This window comes from Cupressus sempervirens, chromosome 2, assembly GCF_028749045.1.
Source record: "Cupressus sempervirens isolate cs-2001-9-10 chromosome 2, ASM2874904v1, whole genome shotgun sequence".
Lineage (NCBI taxonomy): Eukaryota > Viridiplantae > Streptophyta > Pinopsida > Cupressales > Cupressaceae > Cupressus > Cupressus sempervirens.
The window spans coordinates 748,456,287-748,476,325 of NC_143119.1; the positions used below are offsets into that span (position 1 = coordinate 748,456,287).

Here is a 20,039-nt window from a genome sequence, read left to right on the forward strand (position 1 = left end):
AATCAAACACCCAATCAAAATATGACACCATTTCAAAAAGTTATTTGACTCTAGATTTCAAAGTAGAAGATAATGTGAATGATGGGTGTTCATTGATTTCTTGTTGTTATGTTGTAGTTGCTTTTGAAATTTTAATGTATATTAATCAAATGATTTAAATTTGAATTATTTTTAGAATGTGCAATAGTTCAATCACAATTATTACTAAATAGAAACAAGAATAAAATAGATTAAATTAAAAAAAATTAAGTTTAAAAAATATTAAATGAAAAAATAAAATAGAATCAAATTTATTTAAAAGTATATATTGTGCTATGTTAATTTTTTATTTTGTAATATAATAAAAAAATGTAAAATTAAGTACATATTATGTAAGAATAACATTTTGAGAAAAGAAATAAATATCTAATACATATTATTTAACTATATAAATATTTCTATATTTATTTAAATATGATATTGTCATAATGTATTTAAGACATTTAAATTTTGTACATTTCTATTATATTTTTTCTTTAAGATTACAGTTACATGTCCCTCATCATGTTTTATTGAAAGTCATGAATGTCAAAGATGTTGGTTGAATTGCTCTAATTTCCTCAAACATTTATTGGTCGGGCAGGTCATACTGTGCAAAGAGTAGTAATATTTTGGGGCAGAGGATACATGAAACTAGTAAATTGACCCCAATATACCAAGCTATTAGAAATCTGCCACAAATATTAACCACAAATGAATGCCTAACAAAGAAACCCTAAATAGTTATTTGGCATCAAGATGCCTAAAGTACACATTTTTTGTTCAACTACCATTTTTGTAAGGATTAAGGAAATTTAAGGTGCGTGGAATTTGTTTATTGATTTTGGTATGGTTTAAATGAAAAGCAAGATATGCTAAAAATTAAGTGATGTGCCTGATATGAATCAATTATCTATGAAGATTTAGAGTTGTTTGAAAGATTTAAATTTGTTTTTATTATTTTTGTTTGTAAAGCATGGGTGAGAGTACACACACACACACAACCCATTTACCCTTACCTTGCCTATCTTACCTTATAATAGTAGGGGATAGGGGTAGGGATCTAGGTAAGTTACTCATACCCTCCTCTACTAGGTTCATCTAGGTACATAAGGCTATGGGTGGGTGGGGGGAGATAGCCCTACTATTCTAAAGGGGATGTGGGAACCCATAGAATTTCAAGACCTGCATTGGTAACTAATTTTGTTAGGTATCGAGGCAAGTGCACCATTAGTTGAAGAAGTAGTATTACACACACACACACATTTCTATGTGTGTATATATGTGTATATGTATGTATATGTATGTATGCCCAAATACTACACCCAACCAAACTTATAGATACAAATTTTAAGAGCCCTCCATTTTATTGTAGTAACTTACTTTGAGATCTACAATTAAACATATGTTCGAATCTCAAGAGCTCTAATTATATATTATATATCCTTATTTTTTATCATTAGTATTATACCCTTATCCTAATCTTCATCTTATCTCTTCCTAATGAAGAGCAATATTTATATTTTAATATTGATCATTCTTATGTTTCTTTCCTATTTGACAAAAAAAAATTCAAAACCGCAGTGGAAAACAACTAGGATCTAAAGTCTTATGCTTCTCATAGAGATTTTTTAGGATTTCAAAGTTTATAATATTCCAAGAGTGTGAACTTGTTTGAGGCTATCTGGTAAACTTTGTGCATTGAAAACTTATGTAATTAACAATAAGTTGTTATTGCTGCTGGCAGAAGAAGAAGACAAATGTTGCTCATCTGCCAAAGCCTCCATATCCTTCTCCACCACCAACAACAGATGATCCATCAGTTCAAACTGGAAAAGAGTCGTCTTCATCCTCACATCCTTCACTTGAAGGTGGAACATCCTAAACCTCGCCAACACTGGCAGAAGTCTTCAAGAGCTTCGTAGATACGGACATTGATAAGGCAGATGATTTCATCAACGCCATTCAACAACAACTAGTAATTAGTTGTAAAATTCATTTCCTTTTTCTTCAAACAATCTTAACTATGATGATCTTTATTGTGTATTTATTTCCTTTTATTTGTTCTCTTGACAAAATGCACAGGACACTCCAAGCACAAGTTCCTCTAATACAGATAAGTTGTCTAACTAGGCTCCCTTTCTTCAGAGCGGGGCTACATTTCTTAGATTTGCTAGCGATCGTACAGAAAAAACTGACACTGAGGTAAAGTTATCTGATAATATAATGTCTACTTTTTCATTATGCTTTCAGTAAAACATATCTTCTACTTATTATTGTTTTACAGGGCAATTTTTCTGGTATAAAACAAGTCTAAAAAAATGCAGGAGATTTACTTCAGCATATTGGGCAACTGCATTGGGCAATTGTAGGAATTTCTATCATGGGCAACTAATGTATGTATTCAAAGTCCTATTTTAATATTTTAATATTGATCATTCTTATGTATCGCATCATTATTCATTCAACATATTCCATTAGCTGAGGCTTTTTCCCACTACATTTCTATTCTTGCACTAATACTTACAAATATTGACAACCTATCTGACACTAAAACATGTTCTGGTAAATCAATTCTGGTTAAAGGTTTTTTTATTTGCCAAATCTGCTAAGATATGATTCAAAATAAGATTTGATTTTCTCTATCAAAATTGGATTTGATTTGGGTTTTTTTCATGTTTTAATAATTTTGTTAGTGTCTTTCTTGTTCCAGCCATGGTTATGTTTAGATACAGACTTGGATTGGGTTCTAAAAAATGTGTAAATGTAAGATCCATGCACTTTTGTACGGATATGAAAGATAAAATATTATCAAATAGCCAAGAGCATAAAAAATTGTATGTATCCAAGGAAAGGTGAAAATATAAGAATATGCTAAGGAATTTATCTAAAATTATTTTGTGCAAAAACTGACACTCGGTGTACGAGATTGCTAAGAGGTAAGAATAATCTCAATCAAAGTTCAAAGTTCTGAATGAAACTCAAATATATATATACATGAGTCATCTTGCAGTACTCACAACTTAAATAAATTTTGAGTCAGTGCACCATATAACTACCTAATGTAGAACAAGATTTAGTATGCAAAGAACATTAACAATGAAGTAAACATTCACAAACCAAAACTAAATTCACATATATGTTTAGACAAAGAAAAGAAAATAAGAAGTGCAAACCTCAAAAGAGAAAACACTCCATGCTTTCTTGATTTTGTAGATGTGTCCTTTGATGTGGATGTATGCTCAAGATGCTCAAAGCTGCTTCAATGGAGATGGGTAATGGCAAATTGGTAGCTTTGAGAGCTCTCAATTTGGCATTATAAGGGTATGGATATGGATTTTGGCTCTCAAAAGGGCATGATAACTTTAGCTCAAGGATTGTTGTTGAAATGGCTTGGGATGGGATTCAATTTATAGGCCAAAGGGTAAAGGGATGGAGGGCTTAGATGCAAGGATGGGGAGATGGTTAAGGAGGGCTAAGATGCACTCAAAGGGGAGTACATGGATTGTGCTTGTTTAGCACCAATGGGAAGGTGACACTTGTCACAAGGAGGATGAGTGTGAGAGGGTAGGGTAAAGGGTTGGTTAAAAGCATGATGAGTGGGGTTGAGTATGTAAGAGAGATGTAAGAGGAATGAGCGTGGAAAAGGAAAGAGTGTGGAAGAGGGAAGAGTGTGGAAGATGGATGTAAGTGTCATGAGTGGGCTTGTAAGAGTCTTTTATGGTTTGTAAGAGCACTCATGACTTGGTGGTTGGGATTTTTGAGGGGAGACTTTGCTTTGGTTTAGGAAAGTCTTAAACTTGTTTAGGGAATGTGACAACATTAGGGGGTGGATTAGGCTTGGGTTTAGGATTAGATTAGGGATGTTAGAGATGTGCAAGTGGATGGCATTAATGAGAGTGGGTGAGTTAGTGGCTAGGCTTGGTTAGTATGGGTGGATGGGGTGGATTAGGCTAAATGGAGGATTAGGGATAGGTTAGGGGTTTTTGGATTTGAGGATTTTATTTATCAAATATATTTATTTAATAAATGGGGATTTTTGGAATTAGATAGAAGAATAGGATTTAATTGATAAATAATAGGTTTATTTGATTTATCAATTAGGACTATAGATGATTAATTAAATTAATCAGCTAGGGATGGCAAAGGATTAATTAAATACGAATTTAATTAATGATGCCTTTAGAGATGGCTAAATTAGATTACCAAAGTGGTGTAATCAAATTTAGGTGTCTACATTTTGCCCCTCTTTGACGTAGTGTTGAGACAACACTATTTCAAAGAAGTTCGAATGAAGATGACACAAAGAAGATGTTTTAGCAACAAGGTTGCCCCAGTCTCAAATAAGAAGAGGAGAGACTAGACTTCGATGATGCCCCCTCAAGAAGGTGGCGAAGAGATAAAAGAGGCTCGACGGCTTCTTGAAAAGTACAAGAATCTGAGATGAGCAAGGAGACTCAGATTGGCTTAAGAGAAGAGGTTTAGTTGGCTCAAACTCTCACTATGGGAGAATGATAAAGGGAAAATTAGAGGCACAAGAGTAAAGCAAGCTTAAGACTTTCCAGGATTGGGGGGGGGGGATGGAGAAGCAGAGCGCTATAAAAGGAATCCATGGATAGGGGGATAAATGATGGAATGATAAAGTTGATGCAACAGGATTTCAAAGAGTCAGATTGGCGGAAGATGGGTTTTCAAAGATCCCTAGGACTAGGATTGTGGATCTCGAAAGATGAGGCTTGGTGGATTGATTTGATTGGTGGATCCCTACGACTAGGATTGTGGATCCTTAAAGCTAAGCGTGAGGAGTGATCCAAAGAGATACTAATGCATAAACTGGGATAGGTGCTGGATATGGATGGGGGATAATAGAGATGAAGGGAATCCATTGAAGCTTTTTGAGTGGGGGGATACTTCAAAGAGAAGTACCACCATGTAGTTGAGCACTAGATTTGCTATAGGACTGTTGGTTAATTGCCAAGGTTACCAAGAACATCAAATCTTTTTCACCAACCGTCCAAAGGACTGACGAACTGACTCGAAACAAACATGCAAGGATTGCACCAATATCACACATGAATCCCAGAGGAAGCAACGTGGAAACGACACTAGGTAACCCACAAGCAGAAAAAGAAAACAAGCAAAAGACTTGGGTAAGTGCACAAAGTTGTGGTGCCAAAAGGGGGGTATAAGTGGACAACTTTTTCCTGAAATCAGCAAATTCTGGACTTCAACAAGAATTTGAAGATAGTTACGCTCAAAATTTTAAGATATGACAAAAACAAAAGTCGTAGTCCTTTGAATCTAGTTTCTAAACTACTAATTTTTTTTCAAAATGGTTTAGTTTTAGGTCCTCAAAAAAGGGGGCCACAAAAAGTGGTACTTTTTATTCCAAAAAAACATAACATAGTACAAAGTGTGGCCACCCTAAAATTTTAACTTTTTTTTTGAAATTCTTGAATCGCTCCGGTCAAAAGTTACCTAACACTATGTAGTTTATCCCAGATTTTTCGAGTAATTTTATAATGTGTATTTTTTTTTTAATGAATTTTTAAATTAGACCCATCCCAAAAACGTGAAATATCTGTGTGCTCCCCCTAGAAATGATTGAAAACTAATCTAAAATCAAAACTTTTTTTTTCAAAGTGTGTAGAATGGAGTCTAGTTTCTAAAAAACTAAGTTGTTACAAAATTAGATGAATGAGCTAAAATCTACAGCCCAATTAGTACATGGTGGTTTTTGACAAAAAATGAACATACATTCAAAAGAAATTACAGATGAAAGACTTAAAATAGTTCAAATTAAAAATAAATTATATGGTTAGATAGCTAACACAGAGACCTATAATGTTATGTAACCTGATCTTATCGATACCCAACCACGAAGAATCTTGAAGGGGAGCACACAAGAAAAATCAATCATTTTTTGTATGTTTACTGGAAAACACGTCTCAGACCTGTTCATAAACTCCAAACCTTTGGGTTGGATCTCCAAGGCAAAACCAAGCCTTAGGCTTGGTTTTGATGCAAAGCTTTGAATAGCGCGTGCACCCTATAGTGTGCACGCCCTATTAAAACGCTATTGAATTCGAGGTAGTGCACACGTGCTATAGTGTGCACGCACTATTGAGACCTAAATTGCAAACCAAAACCAATAGAGAGCTGGGGGGTGGGGCGAGGGAATGGCTATTTGTGTGTGTGAGAGAGATAGAGAGAAAGTAGGGGATGGGAGAGGGGAGAGAGGAAGTGAGAAAGAGTAGGGGTGGCAGAGAGAGTATAGGATAGGAGATAGAGAAAATGTGAGAGAGTAGGGGTGGCAAAGAGAGTACAAGATGCAAGAGAGAGGAAGTGTGAGAGAGAGAGTAGAGGTGGCAAAGAGAGAGTATGGGATGGGGGAGAGAGATTGAAAGTAGGGGATGGGAGAGAGAGGAAGTGAGAGAGAGAGTACAAGTTGGGAGAGAGAGATTGAGAGTAGGGGATGGGGGAGAGAGAGAGAGTAGGTGGTGGGAGACGGAGTGGGAGAGGAAGAGCGAGAGAGAGGAGGATGGGAGTGCATGTGTGTGAAAGAGAGAGAGTAGGGAATGGGAGAGGGGGAAGATAGAGTAGCTTGAGAGAGAGTAGGGGATGGAAGAGAGAGTAGGCGATGGGAGAGGGAGTGGGATAGGGAGAGAGAGAGGGGGGATGGAAATGTGTGTAAGAGAGAAAGAGAGAGAGTGTGAAAATGTGAGAGAGGGTAGGGGGTAGCAAAGAGAGAGAGAGAGAGAGAGAGAGAGAGAGAGAGAGTAGGCAGTGGGAGAGGGAGAGCGAGTGAGAGAAAAAGTAGAGGATGGGAGAGGAGAGAGGGGGGATGGGTGTGTGTGAAAGAGAGAGAGTAGGGAATGAGAGAGGGGAGAGAGAGATAGAGAGAGTAGGGGATGGGATAGAAAGAGAGTAGGCAATGGCAGAGGGAGTGGGAGAGGGAGAGAGAGGGTGGATGGAAGAGAAAGAGATTAGGCAATGGTAGAGGGAGTGGGAGAGGGAGAGAGAGGGGGGATGGAAGTGTGTGTAAGAGAGAAAGTAGGGGATGGGAGAGAGTGTGAGAGAGAGTAGGGGTGGAAAAGAGAGAGAGTGAGAGTAGGGGATGGGAGAGAGAGGGAGAGAGAGAGAGAGAGAGATAGTAGGCGATGGGAGAGGGAGTGGGAGGGAGAGAGAGAGGGGGAATGGAAGTGTGTAAGAGAGATAGAGTTGGGGATGGGAGAGAGTAGGCAATGGGAGAGGGAGTGAGAGAGAGAGAGGGGAGGGAATGGGAATGTGTATAAGAGAGATAGAGTAGGGGATGGGAGAGAGTGTGAGAGTTTGAGAGAGAGTAGGGGGTGGTAGAGAGAGCTTGTACAGGATGGGGGTGAGAGAGAGAGAGAGTGAGAGTAGGGGATGGGAGAGAGAAAGTAAAGAGGGAAAGAGAGTACTTGAGAGAGAGAGAGATAGTAGGTGGTGCAAGAGGGAGTGGGAGAGGGAGAGAGAGGGGGGATGGGAGTGTGTGTGACAAATCTAGAGAGTAGGGGATGGGAGAGGAGAGAGAGAGGGGGGGATGGGAGTGCATGTCTATGAAAGAGAGAGAGTAGGGGATGGGAGAGGGGAGAGAGAGAGAGTAGGGGATGGGGGAGAGGGAGTGGGAGAGGGAGAGAGAGAGAGGGGGAATGGGAATGTAAGAGAGATAGAGTAGGGGATGGGAGAGAGTGTGAGAGTGTGAGAGAGAGTAGGTGGTGGCAAAGAGAGCCCGTATGGGATGGGAGAGAGAGAGTGAGATTAGGGGATGGGAGTGTGAGAGAGAGTAGGGGATGGGAGAGAGAGAGTGAGAGTAAGGGATGGGATGAGAGAGAGAGAGAGAGAGAGAGTAGAGAGGGAGAGAGAGAACTTGAGAGAGAGAGATCTAGTAGGCGGTAGGAGAGGGAGAGGGAGAGAGATAGGGGGGATGGGAGTGTGCATGACAGATGTAGAGAGTAGGGGATGGGAGAGAAGAGAGTGGGGGGATAAGAGTGTGTGTGTCTGTGAAAGAGAGAGAGTAGGGGATGGGAGAGAGTGTGAGAGTGTGAGAGAGAGTAGGTGGTGGCAGAGAGAGAGTATGAGATGGGAGAGATAGAGTGAAAGGATGGGAGAGAGTGAGAGAGAGAGAGAGTAGGGGGCGGCAGAGAGAGAGAGAGAGAGTACGGGATGGGAGAGACAGAGTGAAAGGATGGGAGAGAGTGTGAGAGAGAGTAGGGGATGGGAGAGAGTGTGAGAGAGAGTTGGGAATGGGAGAGAGAGAGAGAGTAAGAGTAGGGGATGGGAGAGAGAGAGTAGAGAGGGAGAGAGAGAACTTGAGAGAGAGAAATAGTAGGTGACCTGGAAGAGGGAGTGGGAGAGGAGGAGAGAGAGGGATGGGAGTGCATGTGAAAAATCTAGAGAGTAGGGGATGGGAGAGAAGAGAGAGGGGGGATGGGAGTGTGAGTGTGTGTGTGTGTGTGTCTGTGAAAGAGAGAGAGTAGGGGATATGAGAGAGTGTGAGAGTGTGAGAGAGAGTAGGGGGTGGCAAAGAGAGAGTATGAGATGGGAGAGACAGAGTGAAAGGATGGGAAAGAGTGTGAGAGAGAGTGGGAGGTGACAGAGAGAGAGAGAGTACGAGATGAGAGAGACAGAGTGAAAGGATGAGAGAGAGTGTCAAAGAGAGTAGGGGATGGGAGAGAGTGTGAGAGAGAGTTGGGGATTGGAGAGAGAGAGAGAGAGTAAGAGTAGGGGATGGGAGAGAGAGAGAGAGAGTAGAGAGGGAGAGAGAGAGAGGGATGGGAGTGCGTGTGAGCGATCTAGAGATTAAGGGATGGGAGAGGGGACAGAGAGAGGGGGATGGGAGTGTGTATCTGCAAAAGAGAGAGTTTAGGGGATGGGAGTGTTAGGAACCTGTGTGTTCCTTCTGTTTATTTTGTTAGAGTAGTGTTGTTGGACGCATATGCTTTGTAAGTCGTCCCGTGAGTATATTTTATTATCCCACATGCATAGGTAGTATTACTTTTCTAGATCGTACCCAGTATATAAGAATAGGTTGAGGCCCTTGATGGGCACGGACGAATTTATTGTATTGAGCTTGCTCAAAGGAGGTTACCCCATCGAAGTGGCCTGCGATCAGTAGATTCATTCTGAGTTCTGCTATCACTTTGTATTCTGTTATTTCGAGCATTCTCACGATATTGCTATAAGGAGGTTCTTCACATCTGGTATCAGAGCACTCTCTTGGGCTCGCTGGGTGGAAATTACATCAAATTTTTTTTTTCTGTCGTGGCCTTCAGGTTCCTCTCACTTCTAATATCTCTTGTTATTGCAATAACTATTTTCAGTTGTTCTGTCTGTGAGTGAGTCGACTGTTCAAAAAAAAAAAAAAAAAAAAAAAAAGAGTAAAATTTTTTCTGTTTTTTAGTCGTAGCTTCCTTGTTTGCTTTCTGTTTCTGCTCATACTTCCACAGAACGTCTGCAATATCATTTCGCATACTTCCTTCCTTGGCGACCCAACCCCAAATTTTACATATCAAAGCCCTAAATCCCTCATTTATCTAATTTTAGGGTTTGCCCTATCTTTTTCACCTCTCATCCAATCGCCACCAAACTGAGCCACAAGATTCAATTCCTCATTTTGCTCCCTTATCCCTCTTGGACTGTTCGCCTCATTTCGCCTCCCTACCCTTGAAACCCTCATTTTTCTTTTTCCCTTGTCCCCAAATAGTCTCCCACCACCTGTTGAACACCCATTTCCTATATGAATTTTACCCAAATCCAAGTTTGCCGTAACTAAAAAAGTTTTTGTTTCTCATCTTCTACCCATTCCAAAAAAAAAAAAAAAAAAAAAAAAAAAAAAAAAAAAAACCTTGTTTTATGGTTGTTACGCGTACAGGAGCAAAAATCATGGAAGAGGAAATTGCATCCCTCAAAACCAAACTTCAAGATCTGGATGACAAAATTCTGGGTCTTAACTTTCAGCAGTCAGCCATGCGCCGAAACCATTCAGGAGATACTGGGTCCTCTTCTGGCAATTTCCGTGGACCAAAGCTTGATTTTCCACACTTCGATGGTTCTGATCCGACTGGATGGATCTATAGGGCAGAGCAGTATTTCAGCTTGCATAATACTTTGGATAACCACAAAGTCCCCCTTGCATCTTTTCATTTGGAACATGAAGCTCTTCAATGGTTCCGTTGGTACATCAAGGCTAATGTAGGCCCAACGTGGAGAGAATTGTGCACCCTCATTTTGGAGCGCTTTGGCCCTAGTTCCTTTGATGATTTCACAGGAGCACTCACTAAACTGCGTCAAACAGGCACTGTAAGAGAATACCAGACAGAGTTTGAAAAATTAGCTAATTACACAGAGGGCTTGTCTGATGAATTCTTCCGTAGTTGTTTTGTCAGTGGTCTGAAGGATGCACTTCGCTCAAAAGTCAAAATGTTTCGACCTACTACAATGATGGAAGCCCTTGGGTTGGCTAAGTTAGCGGAAGACAAGATTAGTGCTCTACAACGCTCCAGATCTAATTTTGTTCCATTCAGAAATATAGGTTCTCACAACCCTCCAGTCATACCAGCTCCCAGAACTACTCCGATCAAGCACTTGTCTGAAACAGAGATGCGAGTCAGGCGAGACAAAGGGCTTTGTTATAATTGTGATGAGAAATGGTCTCGGGGCCATAGATGTGTTCAGCAAAAACTCTATCTCTTGGATGTGGATTCTCCACCGGAACTGGCAGAATATGTAGATGCTCAGGAAACAGTGGATGATGAGGTTGAGCCTCACCAGCCTGAACCTCCTTCACCAGAAGCTCCACCAGAGATATCTGTCCATGCTTTGGCAGGAGTCACTACCCCACAAACCATGCGGGTCCAGGGTTTCTTCAAGAAGATCCCTCTTACTATACTCATTGATTCTGGTAGCACTCATAACTTCATTGATCCACGAATAGCCAAATAGGCTGATTGCTTTATCCATCCCTGCTCTAGCTTTGAAGTCATGATTGCCAATGGGGGCACTTTACCTTGTAAAGGGAAATGTCGCAATGTGCGTCTCTCTATTGGAGATTATAACATGCGCTCTGACATGTTTGCCTTACCCTTAGGTGGTTGTGATATGGTTTTGGGTGCCCAATGGTTACGCACTCTTGGCCCCATTCTCTGGGATTTTGCTGAACTTTGGATGCAGTTTTCAGCCGAGGGGCACCAACACACTTTGAAAGGCTTACAACCAGGGTCTCTCAGCATCATCAGTTCACACCGTATGGAAAAACTTCTTCAGAAGAATTCACATGGTGTCATCGCTCAGCTCCATTCCATTCAGATGCAGCCATCAGCAGTCTCTAGCACTCCTGCCGATCTCCAACACATTTTGGACAAGTATTCTGGTATATTTGCTGAACCTGTGGGATTACCTCCTCCTCGTCCAGAGGACCACCGTATTCAGCTCCTTCCTGGCAGTGTTCCGCCCAACATCAGGCCCTACCGCTACCCATTTCATCAGAAGACCGAAATCGAGATACTTGTCCGTGACTTACTGAAGCAAGGTATTATTCGCCCTAGTACCAGTTCCTTTTCTTCTCCAGTTCTGCTTGTTCGCAAAAAAGATGGGTCATGGCGACTCTGCATTGATTTCCGAGCACTTAATCATCTCACTATAAAGGACAAGTTTCCCATTCTAGTTGTTGATGAACTTCTTGATGAACTTCATGGGGCTCATTTTTTCTCCAAGTTAGATCTTCGTTCTGGGTATCATCAAATTCAGGTTAATGAGGAGGATATACCTAAAACTGCCTTCCACACACATGATGGTCACTATGAATTTTTAGTCATGCCCTTTGGCCTCACGAATGCTCCTTCAACATTTCAGGCAGTGATGAATAACATATTTCGACCATACCTCCGGAAATTCATTCTGGTCTTCTTTGATGATATCCTCATATATAGCAAAACTTGGGCTGAGCATCTCCATCATCTGGAGCTTGTCTTGCAACTTCTCTCTGATCATCAACTTTGTGCAAAACTATCTAAATGTCTGTTTGGCCAGGAGGAAGTGGAGTATCTCGGGCATATTGTTGCACACCATGGAGTGCGGGTGGATCCTACAAAAATAGATGCCATGAAAACTTGGCCGCATCCTAAAACTCTCAAGAGCCTTCGGGGTTTTTTGGGGTTGACTGGCTACTACCGCAAGTTTGTCAAAGATTACGGGAAAATTGCAGCACCATTGACAGCTCTGTTAAAAAAGGATGCCTTCTCCTGGACCCCTGTTGCTGAGACTGCATTTGAACAACTGAAACAGGCTATGTGCAGTACACCTGTTCTCGCGATGCCAGATTTTTCCAAACCCTTCACTATTGAGAGTGATGCTTGCGGCAATGGATTGGGTGCTGTTCTCCTGCAAGATGACCATCCTATTGCGTTCACTAGCAAAGCCCTCTCTGGTAAGAATCTAGCCCTCTCTACTTATGAAAAAGAAATAATGGCTATTTTGCATGCTGTACAGAAGTGGCGGCCATACCTCTTAGGGAGTCATTTTTGCATCAGAACCGATCACCAAAGTCTGAAATACTTCCTAGAACAACGGGTATCCTCTCCTACACAACAGAAATGGGTCAGCAAACTCATGGGGTATGATTATGAGATCACCTACAAGAAGGGTAAGGAGAATATTGTGGCAGATGCTCTTTCTCGCACATTTGATAATCAAGCTTCCCTTTCCGCTATTTCTATGCCCATTCCCAATTGGTTAGCGTCTGTTCAGCAGGGCTATGACAGTGACTCTTCTTTATCTCAAATCATTCACCAGCTAGCCAATAATCCTTCTGCTATACCACATTACTCTTGGGATGGTGCTTCTCTTCGATACAAGGGTCGACTAGTGCTTCCTCAGAACCCAGCTCTACATCAGGCTATTTTTTATGAACTCCATGCTTCTCCTTCAGCAGGGCACTCAGGCTTCCTCAAAACTTATGAGCGAGCAAGGAGAAACTTCTTTTGGAAAGGGATGAAACAGACGATTCAACAGATGGTGGCTGAATGTGATACTTGCCAACGCCACAAGGGTGAAACGACCCTCCTTCCTGGCTTGCTCGAACCATTGCCCATCCCTACACGGATTTGGACTGATATTTCTATGGATTTCATTGAAGGGCTTCCTAAATCCGGTGGCAAGACAGTGATCTTGGTTGTGGTTGATCGTCTCTCGAAATATAGCCATTTTTGTGCCCTCAGCCACCCCTATACTGCCTCCTCTGTTGCACAAATCTTCATGGACCAGATATTTCGTCTTCATGGACTCCCTTCTTCCATTGTCTCTGATCGTGATGCAACTTTTACCAATCATTTTTGGACTGAACTGTTTCAGAAAACTGGCACCAAACTGAAGATGAGTTCGGGCTATCACCCACAAACTGATGGTCAAACTGAAATTGTCAATAAATGCTTGGAAACTTATCTTCGTTGCTTCACTTCCGAACAACAACATCAGTGGGCCAAGTGGCTCCCTTTAGCTGAATGGTGGTACAATACCTCTTACCACACTGCCTCTAAAATGACTCCATATGAAGCAGTCTATGGTCAGGCACCTCCAGTGCTCCTTCCCTACACTCCCAACAGCTCACCAGTCCAGGCAGTTGACATAGTTCTCCGCAGCAGGGATCAGATTCTTCGTACCTTACAGGATAATCTTCACATGGCCCGTAATCGGATGAAATAGCAAGCAGATCAACACCGTTCTGAGCGCTCATTTCAAGTTGGGGATATGGTTTTTCTTCGTCTACAGCCATACAAACAATCCTCCCTAAAGCTGAAAGGGCGTCATAAGCTGGCCCCAAAATTTTATGGGCCTTATAAGGTTCTGCAGAAGATTGGTTCAGTTGCTTATAAACTAGAACTTCCTCCTTCTTCCCGCATTCATCCAGTCTTTCATGTTTCTTGTCTAAAGAAAGTTCTGGGTACTACTGTCAGAGCACAAACTACTATCCCTGAAATGGATACGGAAGGATCCATTATCCTGGAGCCGGTGGCAATCATTGACCAGCGCACTCGCCAGCTTCGCTCTCGCTCCATCTCTGAGGTCTTGATTCAGTGGCATGGCATGCAACCAGAGGATGCTACCTGGGAACCCCTTCTTCAGATTCAACAACAATTTCCACACCTTAAGCTTTGAGGACAAAGCTTTTTTCTAAGGGAGAGGGGATGTTAGGAACCTGTGTGTTCCTTCTGTTTATTTTGTTAGAGTAGTGTTGTTGGACGCATATGCTTTGTAAGTCGTCCCGTGAGTATATTTTATTATCCCACATGCATAGGTAGTATTACTTTTCTAGATCGTACCCAGTATATAAGAATAGGTTGAGGCCCTTGATGGGCACGGACGAATTTATTGTATTGAGCTTGCTCAAAGGAGGTTACCCCCTCGAAGTGGCCTGCGATCAGTAGATTCATTCTGAGTTCTGCTATCACTTTGTATTCTGTTATTTCGAGCATTCTCACAATATTGCTATAAGGAGGTTCTTCACAGGGAGAGGGGAGAGAGAGAGTAGCGGATGGGAGTGTGTGTAAGAGAGAGTAGGGGATGGGAGAGAGTGTGAGAGAGAGTAGGAGGTGGCAGAGAGAGAGAGAGTAAGAAGTGGGAGAGGGAGGATGGGAGTTTGTGTGAGAGATCTAAAGAGTAAAGGATGGGAGAGGGGAGAGAGAGAGAGTGTAGGGGATGGGAGAGGGGAGAGAGAGTAGGAAGAGAGAGAGAGAGTAGGGAGAGAGAGAGAGTAGGGAGGGTGGAGAGTGATGTGTTCTCATATAGTGCGTACGCACTATGTGAAATCACCTAAAAATGGTCAAAAAGCAACTTTGGGGCCCGTTTCATTCATTCTCTACTTTTGTTCTGTTCTGCACTCTGTTATCCCGACAAAAATTGCGGGTTTCAACACAGCAAACATTCTTTCAAAGTGGCAAACACTATTTCAAGCTAACAAACACTATTTCAAGGTGGCAAACACTTTTGGAAGCTAACAAACACCAAATTCAATCATTGGATACACGATTTGAAGACTTTTTGAATATTCCTTGTATAGAAAAGGTTAGTGCAATCTATTTTAAATATTGTTTGTTGATATATAGATACAAATTTGATTATAATTTGACATGTTGTTTAATATATAGTGAATTCATTGAAATTTGTATGTTTCAATGAAATGTTATTTCAAAATGGTTAGAAATTTGACAAGTCGTTTTATATATATATTGTGTATTCATTCAAATAATTATAATTTTTATATGTATTTGAATAATTTGTAATTTACACATTTTAAGTAATTCAAATATTTGAATAATTTGACAAGACATCATGCTTGGATGGTACGTGCTTATTTTGTGGTTCTTTGCAACTTTTATCAACTTGTCAACATATGGATAGTACACATGCAATTGGAAATGAAATAGTAGATTATGGAAAATTTAAGACAGTGACATAAGCTCTAAAAGATGGGAAACATGGTAAAAGATGTGATTTAGTCATTGAAAAGATTTCAGTGTATGAGTTCATGAAGATTTTTCATGAAAACATTATTTACGAGTATGCAAGGCATACCCATAGAGCTCGATGGCTGGATTTGCAATTCAAGTTGTGCAAGGATACATTTCCACTAGATACCATTGTTTCGGTTGTAGATTTCGTAGAGAACTACACACTACAACCACAAAAGGAGGTGCAAGCAAAGTATTATACTTCTCAACAGGTTTCCATATTTGTTCACATAACATTCATGCATTCACCTACAAGTACAGAGGATGACAGGAAGATTTTGAGGGAGTACCATTTTTACATCAGCAATGATCGATCACATTCTACGAAGTTCGTACATGGTTGTTTTCAACTATTTTATGGAGATTTGGCTAACAGGGGCATCACATATCGTCAGCACATTATTTGGTCAGACAATTGTGCATCTCAATTCAAGAATGCACAGATGTTCTATTGGTTGAGTAGGATGCACGAGTTGTGTAGAATTCAATACATGTGGAATTTCACAGAGGCTGGTCATGGAAAGGGAGAGCACGATGGTGTAGGCGCATGCATCAAAAGAGCCTTAGCTCGTGAAGAACTAAAGTACAAAGATGGAGCAATATTGACAGATGCAAAATCCATCGTCCAGTGGTGTAACGCTACAATGGGTCCAGGTAAGGAAGGTGAGTCTATGGTTCGTAGATTTTTTTGGTTGATAGATAATACTAACATTGCACCATATCAAGATTGTTGCACACTAACAGGATCCAGTGAGTTGCACTCTTTTAGAAGCTTTGATGCAAGTTCATGGAGTATCCACACACGAAAAATGGCATGCTATTGTCCATCATGTGCAGAGGAAAATTGGGATGACTGTGAGTCGACTGAATGGGTGGACAAATGGGATATACAGGTTTTGGACCAAATTGACACCTATCGTCCCCCACAAGCACTGAAAATGGTACAGATGGAATCGTCTATTGACTTTGACTGCTTGTCTGATCTAGTGCAACCTGGTAATATATATATTTATATATCTTTGTAATTTCAATATGTAACTTTGTAACTTTTACGTAAGTATTTTCTGAATGAATGATCGCATTTTGTACATTTGTCACTGTAGGCCATGTTTTTGTTGTTATTGCACCTGAAGACAATGAAGAAGGGACAGATTATTATTTGTGTCGTTGTGTTCAAGCCAAACAAAAATTGGATCACTCGGTTATAGATGGTGAAGGTTTAGAGCAGAGTAACGAGAATCGCCATAAAATCGCCTGAATCGGCGATTAGATTCAGCAATGGCAATTTTTTTGGAGTCGAAAATCGCCATTGCTGATTTCTTCAGGTGAATCGCCTGAATCGCTGATTCAGGCGATTCATCCAAAAAATTGCATGAATTGCCTGGAAAAATCGGTAGGAATCGCCCACTGCCAATAAAGTATAGAGTTGTAAAATTTAAAAAAATTGCTTTTTTTTTTACTTTGTTTTTGACCTATTCTCTTTGTTATAACCCTAAAGGGTCTTCTATTTGTTTAACATGAGTAGAAGAGAGGAAAAGTGAGAGAGAAGAAGAGAAAAGAAAAGCCATAGGTTTCTAACCAGCAAGAAGAAAGAGCACAAAAGAGATTAGCAATCCATTTGGGGAGGCCATCAATTGCATTGGGAGCATTAGGGAGCCAATCTCAACACTCCTCAACTCATTTGCAAGAGGTAAGTGCTCTTTTTTTTTTTGCATGTTAGTGTATTATGCATTTTTTGTTAAATTTTTATAGTTTTCAAGATTTTTAGTTTAGATCTTGAATGTTCTTTATTTTTACTAAGTTGCAAACTAGGGTTTGTTGTTTTGTAGCTTTTATTAGATTCAAACTTTGATATTTTACATATAAATTTTTATTGCAGCAGCCTTTGCTTTCATTTTTTGCAAATTTGCAATGGGTATAAAAGATGCATGTTGGAAATATAATGAAGAGTTTCCTGGAAGAACCAAATATCAAACAAAATGTATTTTTTGTAAAGAAAAAATAACTTCTGGGGGTATTTATAGATTGAAATACCACATTGCTGCTATACCTGGACACGATGTTACAATTTGCACTCACCAAACTCCTGAGGCAAAATGCACTTGCTTAATGGCATTAGAAAAAATTGAAAAAGACAAAGCCAATAGGAAAATGCAACTTGAAGGGTTAAGGGGTATTGGCTCCCATGTTCCCACATCCGCATCTGCAGCTGCATCCACATCTGCATCTGCATCAGCTTTTGCATCTGTAGGTTGTGTTGGAGAGGGTTCTTCTAGGCCTCCTTTTTATCCTAGTTCTTCTTCTCGTGCTAGTGCTAGTCGGTCACATACTGAGATAGAGTTCCACACCAACCTATTGCAGCCTAGACTGCGAAAAAATAGAATGGATAGTTACTTTGTGCCCCGCACTACTCCTGGTTCCCAACCCATGCTTGAGGGCATGGGTTTGAACAAGAAAATTCATGATGCTGCCAGAAAGGAGATATGCAAATTTTGGTACTTTTGCAACATTCCATTTATTGCAGCCAGGTAATTGAATTTTTTTTCGTTGTTTTCTTTAAACTTAAAATTAAAAGTAAAAGTAAAACTTTAATTATATTTACTTGTTTTATAATTTGAGTCTTTGACATCTAAATTTTTATTTGTGACAGGGCTCCTTATTGGCAGAACATGATAGACACGGTTGCTATTTGTGGTCCGGAGTTTAAAGCCCCAACTGAGGCTAAGTTGAGCGGATACCTCTTGGATGAGATGGTAGAGGACATGAGGGCTGAGCTCGAGGAGAACCGAAAGGAGTGGATTGCAAAGGGTTGCACCATCATGACTGATGGTTGGATAGATAGGAGGAATAGAACACTCCTCAATTTTCTTGTATCTTGTGGAGGTAATTGATCATTCTACTTTCCTACATACATAATTGTAAATTTTGATTTGTTGAATGCTAATTTGTTGATGATCCATTTAATTTTAATATTCTAATTCATTGTTTTGTTACTTGTAGGATATACCATGTTCATCAAATCCATTGATGCTTCTGCACATGTAAAAAATGCCACATACTTATGTGAGGCTATTGAGGAAGTCATAGCAGAGGTGGGAGAACAAAATGTGATCCAGGTGGTGACAGATAATGCAGCAAGTTATGTTGCTGTAGGTAAACTTTTAACTTTTCAAGTTTTGAAAATAAATTTATTTGAATTTTGAAATTTGAATTTCTAATTGACTTAAAATTGTTGTAGGTAAACTTTTGATGGAGAGGCACCCCACCATATTTTGGTCCCCTTGTGCGGCACATTGCATTGACCTCATGTTGGAGGAAATTGGCAAACTTGAGTTTGTCAAGTCATGTGTGGAAAGGGCAAAAAACATATGCAAATTCATTTATAATCATTCATTTGTCCTTAGCACAATGAGGAAGTACACAGAAGGCAAAGAGTTAGCTCGCCCAGGTATCACGAGGTTTGCCTCGAATTTCATCACCTTGCAGTCCTTGTTGACATCAAGGGATGAATTGAGGAGCATGTTTTTTGGGCGGGAGTGGATTTCCTCTTCCTATGCTATGACCACTATAGGGATAGATGTGGCTGATTGCATATTTGATGAGGATGGTTTTTGGAAACCCGCTAGAGAAATCCTGCAGGTAAATTTATTGCAATTTAACATTTAGTATTTTAATTTTACTTTAAGTTATATTATTTTATATTTAAGTTTTGACTCAAGTTTTTTGTTTTACTTTATATGTAGGTCACTGAGCCCCTTGTAGCTTTGCTACGAACTGCTGATGGGGAGAAGCCCTCTATGGGCTACATTTACGAGGGCATGGATAGGGCCAAGGAGGCCATCAGAGCCCAATATGCAGGAGTGCAGGAGAGGTATGGCCCTATTTGGGACATCATCGATAGGAGATGGCAGAATCAGCTCCATCGACCCATCCATGCAGAAGCTTACTTTCTGAATTCGGCATATCGTTTCCGTCCTGAGTTCAAGGCGGATGCGGAGGTTCTCACTGGCTTATACACAGTGATTCAGAGGTTGAGTAACGATGAAGATAGCGCTGTTGCGATTGTTGAGCTAGACCAGTTCAACAATAAAGAGGGGCCACTTTTCTCTGGCAGGATGGCCATAAATGCTCAGACAACACTACAGCCAAGTAAAAATTAAATAATATATTCAATGTTCATGAATCTAGATTCTAATCTTAAAGTTGATTATGTAATTTTAGAGTTAACTTGTAATTTGTAAATGAGACTAATTGTTTCTATTTTCAATTTTTCCCCAAAACTTCAAAAAATTGCCATTCGTATTCTGAGTCAGCCAAGCAGTGCTTCTGGATGTGAGCATAGTTGGTCCATGTTCGAGCACATCCATTCGAAGAGGAGAAACAGGTTGACAGTGCAGAAGTTGAAGGATATTGTCTTTGTTCATTACAACCTCCGTCTTAGGATCAGACAGATTTTGGGCACTGACTCCTCTCCGATCATTCTGGAGGAGATTG

The 20,039-nt window shown here is 40.4% G+C and overlaps 1 protein-coding gene and 1 long non-coding RNA gene across 2 annotated transcripts in view; both read left to right on the top strand.

The window, feature by feature from the left end:
* LOC149575583 (uncharacterized) overlaps positions 1 to 19,374 on the top strand; it is a 48,805-nt gene extending 29,431 nt beyond the window's left edge. The window contains exon 5 of the transcript XR_016360184.1: positions 19,289 to 19,374. The gene's annotated coding sequence lies outside the window, so the exon portion shown is untranslated. The remainder of the gene's footprint in view (positions 1 to 19,288) is intronic.
* On the top strand, positions 18,247 to 19,160 carry LOC149575585 (uncharacterized). Its single transcript, XR_016359697.1, has 3 exons — positions 18,247 to 18,428; positions 18,546 to 18,694; positions 18,784 to 19,160. It is a non-coding gene; the product is annotated as an uncharacterized LOC149575585 (long non-coding RNA).
* Positions 19,375 to 20,039: the final 665 nt, after the last annotated feature.